The sequence below is a fragment of the Mustela lutreola genome, chromosome 1 (assembly GCF_030435805.1).
Source record: "Mustela lutreola isolate mMusLut2 chromosome 1, mMusLut2.pri, whole genome shotgun sequence".
Taxonomy (NCBI): Eukaryota; Metazoa; Chordata; class Mammalia; order Carnivora; family Mustelidae; genus Mustela; species Mustela lutreola.
In genome coordinates, this window is record NC_081290.1 from 224,627,828 (window position 1) to 224,640,146 (window position 12,319).

Here is a 12,319-nt window from a genome sequence, read left to right on the forward strand (position 1 = left end):
GGCGGGGGACGGGGGTAGGGAGAGGGTGGTGGGGTTATGGACATTGGGGAGGGTATGTGCTATGGTGAGTGCTGTCGATTCACAGACCTGTACCCCTGGGGCTAATAATACATTATATGTTTATTAAAAAAATTAAAAAAATTATTTAAAAAAAATAAATAAAAAACTTTTTGTAATGGAAAAAAAATTGCATTATTCCATAAATTATGTTGGGAAAATTTATTTTTCACTTAATAAATATTTTATGTCTTTCTCAAGTAAAAAATATTAATTTTAAAGAAAATATAGATAATGAATTTAGGGTGTTTGAAAAGTGAAACATTATTTAAAGAAGGCACTTTAAAAAATTAATCATAAAGGATAAGATCCACAGTTTTGAATTCTTCAAAAAATATTTAAAGTAAAATAAAATGACGCCAGCAATTTTTTTTTTTACATTATATTTATCAATTTGTCAGAGAGAGCATGAGCAGCGGGAGTGGCAGGCAGAGGGTGACACAGGCTCCTGAGTAAGAAGCCCGATGTGGGACTTGATCCTAGGATCTTAGGATCATGACCTGACCTGAAGGCAGAAGCTTTACCCACTAAGCCACCCAGGCATCACCAAAAATGTTTTTTTAAAAAGAAAAAAAACTGGGGCACCTGGGTGGCTCAGTCTGTTAAGTGTCCAATTCTTGGGTTTGGCTTAGGTTATTGGATCTGGCCCCAGATAGGGCTCCCCGCTCAGTGGAGAGTCTGCTTCCCTTTTCCCTCTGCCCCACCCCCAGCTCATGCACTCTCTGTCTCTCACACATAAATAAATATATTTTTTTAAAGAAAAGCTGATGAGAGAATTATATTTGCAATTTACATTTTTCAAAATCTTATTTAAAAATCTTAACAAAAATGAGGGCCAAGAATATGAGCACATAATATGTAGAAGTAATTTCTTCCATTTAAAAAACATAAAAATAAATCAACCACACAGGCTAAGAAAGGAAATGCAAAGAGAGTGACCAACTGTGCTAAAGGTATAGATGAGTTAAGTAAGAAGATAAGTGGGCTTCAAATTTGTAAACATGAAGCCATTGGTGATCTTGACAGGTGTAGCATTGGGAAGAGTGTTCTAAGTGAAAGCCTGATTGGTATGGGTTCAAGGACAAGTGAAAAGAGAGGAGTCAGAGACCATTTTGTTAAAAGACAGAATAAGGTATTAGGACAGTGGGTGAAGAGAAAGGTGGGCTCAAGAGACATTTGTAATTCTGTTTTTTTTTTTTAATTTTATAGGATGTTTGTAGTGATGAAAGAAATGATTCGGTAGAGAGAGAAAATGTGCAAGGCAGGAGGAAGGGAAGAATTGCTGAAATAATGCCCCAGGTTAAAGCCTAGTGTATGTGGGAAAGTGTTGGCTTTAGAAACACAGCCAGTTGGTTGTTGAACAGGAGAGCAGTGGAGAAGTGCATACAGCACAGGCGCAGGTATGTGGACAGGTGTTCTAATAGGAGGGTTTAGAACCTGTTGCATAATTGCTTTTATTTTCTCAGGGAAATAGATCCTGACAGCACCAGCTGAAAACTAGAATGTTAGAGGTTTGAGGAGAAAGGGGAAGGTAGGAAACAGTCACAAAATAGCATGGAAGACTGAATGAAGTAAGGAGAGTCAACATGGCTATAAGTAACCATAGTTACTTATATAAGCTATAAGTAACAGGCTACTCAATTACCAGTCATAAATGTAAAATTGTTTCTCTACTTATATATGAAACAAATATAATAATTATAAAGTAAGACCACTCGTATGTCCTTCATGTTCATCTGTGCAGGTGTACGGGCAGAATGGGTGGAAGGCAGGCATGGGTGGACCCACTTCTGTGGTAATGACACGCAAGTTTGATGAAATAGAGAGAGGGCAGGGAGGTTGAGCAGGTATTCAAAGGTTTGATGACAATCCCCAGTCATGGAATTTAAGATTTAAGGAGGAAATGACAGAATGTTGAGAATGAGAAATATTGACAAAGTAAATGTGGTAAATAATAATTTTCAATAAACATAGCACTCACAAAGCACAGTCAAGAAAAAGGGTTGGAAACATAGGTGCAGTTTGATGCCATTCATGTGAACAAATATATACATATATATGTATTTAAAATTTGTTACAAGCATATTGTAGAAATATGGGTAACATAGAAAGGTATAGGTGGGTATACACATATATTATATACATATGTATATATGCATCTGTATTATAAACACATTCATGGACACATATAAATATGTGAGGATGAGAAAGAATACACAAACATCAAAATAGTGATTGCCTCTGGAGAAGGAGGAGAACGCCTTTAACTTCACTATTTTTGTAATGCTCTATTTTCTTTAAGAGGTGATAGAATAGTGGCTAGAAATGTCAGTTTTGACCCTAGTCTGCCTGGCTTCTTATTACCTTAAGCAAATTACTTAAACTTTGTGTACTTTTTTCCTTTTTCCTAAAGTACTCTGTGTACCTCAGTTTCCTTTTCTCTAAGACAGGAATTGCTGTGGATTCCATAGTGCCCCTTGAAAATTCATTTGTTAAAATTCTCACTCCCAGTTAGTTTGTTAAAATTCTAACTCCCAGTGTGATGGTATTGAGACACAAGGTTCTCTCTCTCTCTCTCTCTCTCTCTCTCTGTCATGTAAGGACACAGCTAAACGTAGCCTTCTGAGAGCCAGCAAGAGGGCTCTCACCAAAATCTGGACAATCTGGCACCCTAATCTTGGGCTCCCAACCTCTGTGAGAGATCTCTCCCAGATTTGTGAGAAAATAAATCTCTGTTACTTAAGCTACCCAGTCATGGTATTTTGTTATGGCATCCCAAGCTAAGACAGGGATAATAAAAGTACTGTGCTCATCAACATATTAAAGCATTTCTATTATTAACATAAAAGTGCTTTATAACACAGTAGCTACAACTATAAATGACCTGAAACTATAAAGCAGAATGTGTTTGTGATAAGTGCACGGGTCTTTGAAATAATGTCTTTAGTTTTCTGTAACTTGAAATATTTAATGTTTTAAACAAAAATGTAGATCAGTTTGGCAGTAATATGGATTTAAGATGGGCAAGATTAACACAGGATGACAAGTGAGAAGTCTGTTTCACTAACACTGATGAACTGTGACTTTGCTTCAACTGGAAAAGTGGTAGAAGACAAGAAGAAGGTGATTCAAGGAATACTTTAGATATAAAAATGTCAGGGAGTCAGTTTCAGAGTCCTGTGTAGAAAGTGATTATCATTACCTGACATAGGTGTTCTTCACAGCAGCTTTCTTCAAGGAAAATGATACATTCTGCTCTTGACCATGTCCACTTCAAGCTCACAATTAAGAATGAGCAGAAATAATTCCTCTGTTACACTCTGTGATTTTTGGTTTTACAATTTAACTGAACCACCACAAGTGCAGATTATAGAAGCACACGGGAGTGATAAATTCACAAATGTGAAACATATGGCTAAGACTGATGAGAGTTCATGATAAGTTAGAAGATGGGAAAGTTCACAAGGAGATGCAGCTTTTGGCAGTCCAGAAGGACTATGATATTCTCAGCACAGGTGCTAACCATTAAAGTCACTGCTGCTGAGGTGGTATTTAGTCTAAATTTGTCAAGTGAGTTTTCCAAGATCATAGCAAAAGATAGTTCTTGAATAGCTTCCATCACCTAAATTAGATAAACACACTAGTGGGAACAGTTGCCTTCTCTGATATGTGTACCTAATATCTATATTTAAATGAGAAGCAATTAGGGGAAAAAACAAAGAGTTTATATTTCCCTAAATGCTTTGCAATTTTAAAATTAAAATGGTTACTGGAAAAATTTTAAGATTGCAGAATGAACTGTAACTATTTGTTTGGTAATGCCAGTGTTCAGAATGATTCATTGCATAAGGGAGGAGCAAAGGAGTAAAAAAGACATTCAGATGAGGGAAGGTGTGATGGAAATAAAGCCATCAGAGGAGTTCTTCTGTGCTTTGGCAGAAGCCATTTCTTAGTGTATAATTTGGATGAATGCAGCATCTGTGTTTGGCAAATACTTAGGACAAAAGAAAGATAAGAGAAAATAATAATTATGTCTCTGTGAATTAATTTATCTTTGGTAATTATAATATCGCTTAAATATTTAGTGAGGAACATGAACACCTGCATTGTAAATACCTATTAGTGAAGAAACTTTTCTTTTTCCCTGTAGAATATAACATGTCATCCTTTCTATATTACCGACTAAGTTGGAAAGCCTTTTTTGTTGTTGTTCCAATTAACATGTTATTTTTCAAAAATTTTTATTAGTGAAGTATAGTTGATGTACAGTGTTATATTAGTTTCGGGTGTACAACATAGTAATTTGCCAATTCTGTATTTTATATAGTGCTACCATAGTAAGTGTAGCTATCATCTGTCTTATTTTATAAATGATAATGTATCTTACTGATTATCTAGAATAGTGAGTCATTTCCAATTTCATCATCTTTCAGATTATTTTTTTAAACCATCATTAAAGGTGTGAAAGTCCAATTTGGTTATAATTAAGTTATTAGTCTGGCATAAAAATTACTGCATGATTAATTTGTATTCTTCAAGTGCCATCAAAAATAATATTTACATACTGGGTGTTTTAGTGCTGGAAACATTGTATGGGTTCTCCTACTTCTTTTATATTATATTATAGTATATGAAAAGCTAAAATGGGTATTAAACATGTCAGGGAATTCTAATGTAATTCTTAAACTTCATGAATTTATGTTTATGCTTTTTCTTCTGTTGATTAAATTGACAATTAAAATTTAAATATATCTACATATATTTATTTAAAAGTATCAACATCATATGCATTGTCCTGTTCACTGAGCATAAGACAGATGTGGTGTATAAGCAGGAGACAGACACCATCTGTTATGTCAAGAATTACACAGTCTCCCTCACCCCCAAATGCTCAGTTGAAATGCTCAAATAATAATATCACCAAAATTACAGTTTTCTACTTAAACATTTACATGTATGTTAACTTACTTGAACCCCAAACTCATAATACTGTGAAATATTGAAAAAATAGGCCTTTAAACCCATATTAGCTCGAAAGCACAATTTATAAACAAGGGCCAGAATTCTAACCTAACCAGTAAATACCAAAATTAGGAAACAGATCTTTATCTTTTTATTCCAGGTTGTGTGTGTGTGTGTATGTTTAAGTCCTACAAAAATTTTTCAGAGGAACTCATTATTAACAAATAATGTTATTATATAAGAAACCTATACAGCTGTCTGAGGAAAAAATTAAGTAACTTAAGTCTTCATATAAATGCTTAGCAACAAGGATAGTATTTAGATAGGTAAGCCATTATTGTCACTAGATATGAAACATACAATTAAAATAATACTGAGATTGAAATTCATACAGATTCAGTCAGAAGATATTTTTAAGAAAACTACTTAATTCCATTGAGGTTGTGGCAAACCTGCTACACTGGCATATTCCTGAGAGAACTGTCTATTGGCAAAATGTTTAGAAAGCAGTTGGTGATATTTATGTGTTTTCAGCATCTTCAAATATATCCTACACAGATAATTCAAAAATAAAAATACATGTTCATGAGCATGTACCGCTAGTAACAATGGTTAGATATTGGAAGTATTGTTAAAATAGGGAGAAATAGTAAATTAAATAATTACTTGTGGTCTATGAAATAATATGTTTTCATTTAAATGGTAATTATAGATATTATGAAGCAACATAGAAGCGTTTATGGCATAATGTAAATTGAACAAAAAAAGAGATGTGTGTGTTTATTAGGATAACCATATTGTAAAATTATATGCAAGCATACTATTGAAATGTGGAAAGAATTAGTATTTCTGTTAAGCTAGTTGGGGTTATAAGTAATATTTTCCTGTTTTCACAACTGTATTATTATGGAATGTTTAAAAAGAAGTACAGAAAATAGAATAATAATCTATGTTACAGTCAACCTAAATCTGAGCTTCATCTTTTCACTCCCAATATCAAAACATCATTAAAATTGGACACTCCTGCCTCATAGGAATCTCCCTAACTTAACTATTGTGTTCCACTCCTCCTGCCACCATCATTGTTTGCTTTGATAAGCATAACAACGTTCTTCACTATTAGTGTTCCCTTCCTCTCCAGTGTCAATTCTAGTCTCTCTCCCCTTTGTATTCTGCTCTCCAGAGTGAGAACAACAAAGAAGTTGTTCTCTATTCTCCACTGGATCTTGCTTTTCTCACCTCTGAGCTTTCATCTGGCCCTTCTCTTTCCTTTCGCTGCTAAAGCTTCAGCTTCAGAACCCAAACATCTAATGCTTCTGCCCAGACTCTTGCTGACTCCTCTTCTTCCTACTTCTAAATTCTATGGTGACAAAGGCTCAGTCTTTGCCTCTCTTGTCTTTTTCATTTTTCATTTCTCTGTAGTTGATTTGTTAAACTCTGGCTTTCATCTAAATTCCACTGATTCCGAAATTTATCTCCAGCCCAACCTCTCACATAAACCATAGAGTTAAATGAACATATCACTGCTTCCTTGACATTTCAGTATCTAATGGGTATCGTTAATTTTTCATGTTCAAAAATAACTCATGATTTCCCAACCCACCATCAAAAAGCCAATTCTCCCTTGATCTCCATCTCTATAGATGGTATCACAATTTACCCAACTACTCTGATCAAAAACCTTGCTGGATCCTTGAATCTTTGCTTTCCCTAACAACCAACATTGAATCCATCAGCTAATCATTTTGTCTTCTAACTTGAAAGTATGTCACAATTTGGTCACTTATTACCAGACCCACTTTGATCACTCTTTTCTAAGTCACCAACATCTCTTTTCTCATCTAACGTTGTAGCCTCCTAGATTGTCCCTCTGCTTTCACTCTTGTTCCCTCCATGATCTAGTCCTCATATTATTACTGAAGGAACCTTTTTTAAAATGTAAATATGATCATGTTACTCACCAGCTTCAAATTTGAATAATTTCCCACCACACTTGGATCAAAATCTGGAAATGTTACCATGATCTGTGAGGCTCTGTATTTTTGGTACCTCTTTATCCCTTTGGTGTTACCTCATGCCACTCACTTCCATGACATTGTGCTCCAGCATCAAGGCTCTTGGCATTCCTAGCACCCATCAACCTCATGTCTGTTTCAGAGCATTTATATTTGATATTTTCTTGGCCTAGAATTCTATTCCCCCAGATCTTCACAGATCTCACTCCTTCTTGTCATTCTAGTCTATTAAAATATCACTTTCTCAAGCTCCCCTTGTCTTCTCCATCTAAAAAAAAAAAAAAAAGTTTCTTCATCCCACTTTATTCTGCTTTATTTCCTTCATAGAATCAATGTGCATGCCTCATAAGGGCAGGGATATCTGTATTTTATTCACTGTTGAATCTTAAGCACCCACTAGTGTCCCTAGCATATAGTAGGTGCTCAATAAATGTGAGATAAGTGAACAAAATGTATTATTATAATAAATTACAGTATTTTTATGTCTTATTTGCTTATTTCCTCCATTAGAATATAAGTTCTGTCTTGATTATGTATATATTCCTAGTGCCTAGAATTATGTTTGACTTACAGTATTCTCTCAAAAAATACTTCATAAAGTAATAAATAGAAGACCTTCCTTTTATTCTTGCATTCCTTTATTCCTAAAGTAAGAGTTGCTTTACTTTTCTATGTTAACATAAAACTAAACATTTTATTAAAATCATTTCGGCAAAACTAGGTATCAGCTGTTTAAAAAAAGCCACTACCTTGATACCTTGATAATACACTGGAACAAAGTCTTTAGAGGCAAAATTTGTTGAAGTATTTGAATACGTCCCATATCTCATGAAGAGATGTGGGGAAAGAGACTATGAGCTTTAAAATAACTGCTCTATGCCGTGTCTGCCAATTGTTCTTGATTATAGCATATGCCATTCATTTTCTCTTTAAACGTACCACTGTCTCTTACCTAGAGTAGCTTACTATTTATTATAACTGAGAGGATTTATGATTTATTATAACTAGGAAACTTCAAAATGCTGAATTGTAAAATTGAAATGATAATAAGTTTCTGTGGGTCAGAACAATGAATCTTAACATTTCTAAGCTTCCCACTTTCAAATGTTTGTCATTATGTGCAAAGACAATGACCCATTTTTGAACATTGGCTGCCTATATGCTTAAATTCCTTATTTTTTAAAATAAAATTTTATTTTGAAAGAGAAATTACCTACAGAAGTTTAACATATTGAACAGGATTTTAATATATAAATGATAATAAATGATTCCTCTTGGCCTTTTATAAAAAAAAAGTTACCCATAGTTAAAATTCATACTCAGATATTATACAAGTTATGCAAGTTTGGAAGAACATATTTAAAATTGATACACTTCAAGTTTACAGAGCTGTGTCAATGTGTAGCTAACTGCATTAGTGGATCTAAATACAATGAGCATTTTCTCACACATCCAATGTACTATTAGAACATTCACTTGCGATCTTGATTACAAAACAGGCAAATATATAGGAAATTAATGTCATTTGATTATTATGGTAGTGAGAACACCTGATTGTGAATCTACTTATTTTGGTACCCTCAGAAACAGAATTCATGCAGAAAGTCAAATATCAGGTTCTCAAAAATGTTGAGTGTAGTAAATCTCTTTACATCTTAAGAAACACAAAGTTGACTGGAAGAATGAAGAAATTTCTGTAGATAGAAACACATAGAATTATTTGTTCCATTTCTTTGAAAGAGATGGATGGTACTTTGATAGGAATTGCATTAAATGTGTAGATTGCTTTAGGTAGCATAGACATTTTCACAATATTTATTCTTCCAATCCAGGAGCATGGAACATTTTTCCATTTCTTTGTGTCTTCCTCAATTTCTTTCATGAGTACTTTATAGTTTTCTGAGTATAGATTCTGTGCCTCTTTGGTTAGGTTTATTCCTAGGTATCTTATGGTTTGGGGTGCAATTGTAAATGGGATTGACTCCTTAATTTCTCTTTCTTCTGTCATGCTGTTGGTGTAGAGAAATGCAACTGATTTCTGTGCATTGATTTTATATCCTGACACTTTACTGAATTCCTGTATAAGTTCTAGCAGTTTTGGAGTGGAGTCTTTTGGGTTTTCCACATATAGTATCATATAATCTGCAAAGAGTGATAATTTGACTTCTTCTTTGCCGATTTGGATGCCTTTAATTTCCTTTTGTTGTCTGATTGCTGAGGCTAGGACCTCTAGTACTATGTTGAATAGCAGTGGTGATAATGGACATCCCTGCCGTGTTCCTGACTTTAGCGGAAAAGCTTTCAGTTTTTCTCCATTGAGAATGATATTTGCGGTGGGATTTTCATAGATGGCTTTGATGATATTGAGGTATGTGCCCTCTATCCCTACACTTTGAAGAGTTTTGATCAGGAAAAGATGCTGTACTTTGTCAAATGCTTTTTCAGCATCTATTGAGAGTATCATATGGTTCTTGTTCTTTCTTTTATTGATGTGTTGTATCACATTGACTGATTTGAGGATGTTGAACCAACCTTGCATCCCTGGAATAAATCCCACTTGGTCGTGGTGAATAATCCTTTTAATGTACTGTTGAATCCTATTGGCTAGTATTTTGTTGAGTATTTTTGCATCTGTGTTCATCAAGGATATTGGTCTATAGCTCTCTTTTTTGATGGAATCCTTGTCTGGTTTTGGGATCAAGGTGATGCTGGCCTCATAAAATGAGTTTGGAAGTTTTCCTTCCATTTCTATTTTTTGGAACAGTTTCAGGAGAATAGGAATTATAATTCTAAAATTTATATGGAACCAGAAAAGACCTCGAATAGCTAAAGGGATATTGAAAAAGAAAGCCAACGTTGGTGGCATCACAATTCCGGACTTTAAGCTCTATTACAAAGCTGTCATCATCAAGACAGCATGGTACTGGCACAAAAACAGACCCATAGATCAATGGAACAGAATAGAGAGCCCAGAAATAGACCCTCAACTCTATGGTCAACTAATCCTCGACAAAGCAGGAAAGAATGTCCAATGGAAAAAAGACAGCCTCTTCAATAAATGGTGTTGGGAAAATTGGACAGCCACATGCAGAAAAATGAAATTGGACCATTTCCTTATACCACACACAAAAATAGACTCAAAATGGATGAAGGACCTCAATGTGAGAAAGGAATCCATCAAAATCCTTGAGGAGAACACAGGCAGCAACCTCTTTGACCTCAGCCGCAGCAACATCTTCCTAGGAACAACGCCAAAGGCAAGGGAAGCAAGGGCAAAAATGAAATATTGGGATTTCATCAAGATCAAAAGCTTTTGCACAGCAAAGGAAACAGTTAACAAAATCAAAAGACAACTGACAGAATGGGAGAAGATATTTGCAAACGACATATCAGATAAAGAACTAGTGTCCAGAATCTATAAAGAACTTAGCAAACTCAACACCCAAAGAACAAATAATCCAATCAAGAAATGGGCAGAGGACATGAACAGACATTTCTGCAAAGACGACATCCAGATGGCCAACAGACACATGAAAAAGTGCTCCATATCACTCGGCATCAGGGAAATACAAATCAAAACCACAATGAGATATCACCTCACACCAGTTAAAATGGCTAAAATAAACAAGTCAGGAAATGACAGATGCCGGCGAGGATGCGGAGAAAGGGGAACCCTCCTACACTGTTGGTGGGAATGCAAGCTGGTGCAGCCACTCTGGAAAACAGCATGGAGGTTCCTCAAAATGTTGAAAATAGAACTGCCCTATGACCCAGCAATTGCACTATTGGGTATTTACCCTAAAGATACAAACGTAGTGATCCAAAGGGGCATGTGCACCCGAATGTTTATAGCAGCAATGTCCACAATAGCCAAACTATGGAAAGAACCTAGATGTCCATCAACAGATGAGTGGATCAAGAAGAGGTGGTATATATACACAATGGAATACTATGCAGCCATCAAAAGAAATGAAATCTTGCCATTTGCGACAACATGGATGGAACTAGAGCGTATCATGCTTAGCGAAATAAGTCAAGCGGAGAAAGACAACTATCATATGATCTCCCTGATATGGGGAAGTGGTGATGCAACATGGGGGCTTAAGTGGGTAGGAGAAGAATCAATGAAACAAGATGGGATTGGGAGGGAGACAAACCATAAGTGACTCTTAATCTCACAAAACAAACTGAGGGTTGCTGGGGGGAGGGGGTTTGGGAGAAGGGGATGGGATTATGGACATTGGGGAGGGTATGTGCTTTGGTGAGTGCTGTGAAGTGTGTAAACCTGGTGATTCACAGACCTGTACCCCTGGGGATAAAAATATATGTTTATAAAAAATAAAAAATTAAAAAAAAAGAAACACATAGATGCTTAATTAGCTTCAAGACTTACTTAGACAAGATAACCAATTCAATTTATATGATATTCTTCTACAGATAGTAACAAAGCATCTCATGGGCTCCCTTTGTCTCCACCTTTGCCCATGAGGACTTTGTCCATTACAACCCCATGTGAGATCACACAGCTATGCACTGTGTTAGGGGAATTTTATGTGCTTTGTTCTGTCAAAGCATCTGTCACAAGCAAATCAGCAGCTATTTGCTTTCTGTTTTGCTTCTTTGACATATTTTTATATGTCAATTGTTATTATCAATTTAAAAATCATATTATCCCACTCTTCTGAGAATCTTGGAAGATTCCTGTCACATAGCAGCTACTCAGTAAATGTTTGGATAAATGGCATTTTCTTACTTGAGTGCACTTTATTTGGAAAAAGAAAAAAAAAAACATTTAAATTCCATTTTTTAAAAGTAGCTTTGAGAAAAGCTTATTAGATGTCACCTTGGAGTACAATAATTCATGTTGTATAACTGAAAATTTAGTTCCTTTGGACTTTAAAGTAAAAAGTACATGTTCCTTTTTGCATAGTAGAGTGAAAATGTATGCCTCTGGTAACACCCAATGAGACAAGGTCTACAGGACTCCAAAAATCCTCCAAATTCATAGTAAATGGGAAAACCTAAGAAGGCTTCCCATAGCCCATAGTCTTTGGGGTGAGGCACTGGTCACCTTGGGGAGTACTGGTGTAGCTTCTCACCCTGCAAACCTTGAAGTCAGGGAATAGCTGGCATGTACTCTTCACTGAAAAGACTGCAAAATAAAGAGACTAGACAGGGGCACCTGGGTGGCTCAGTGGGTTAAGCCACTGCCTTCGGCTCAGGTCGTGATCTCAGGGTCCTGGGATCGAGTCCCACATCGGGCTCTCTGCTCGGCAGACAGCCTG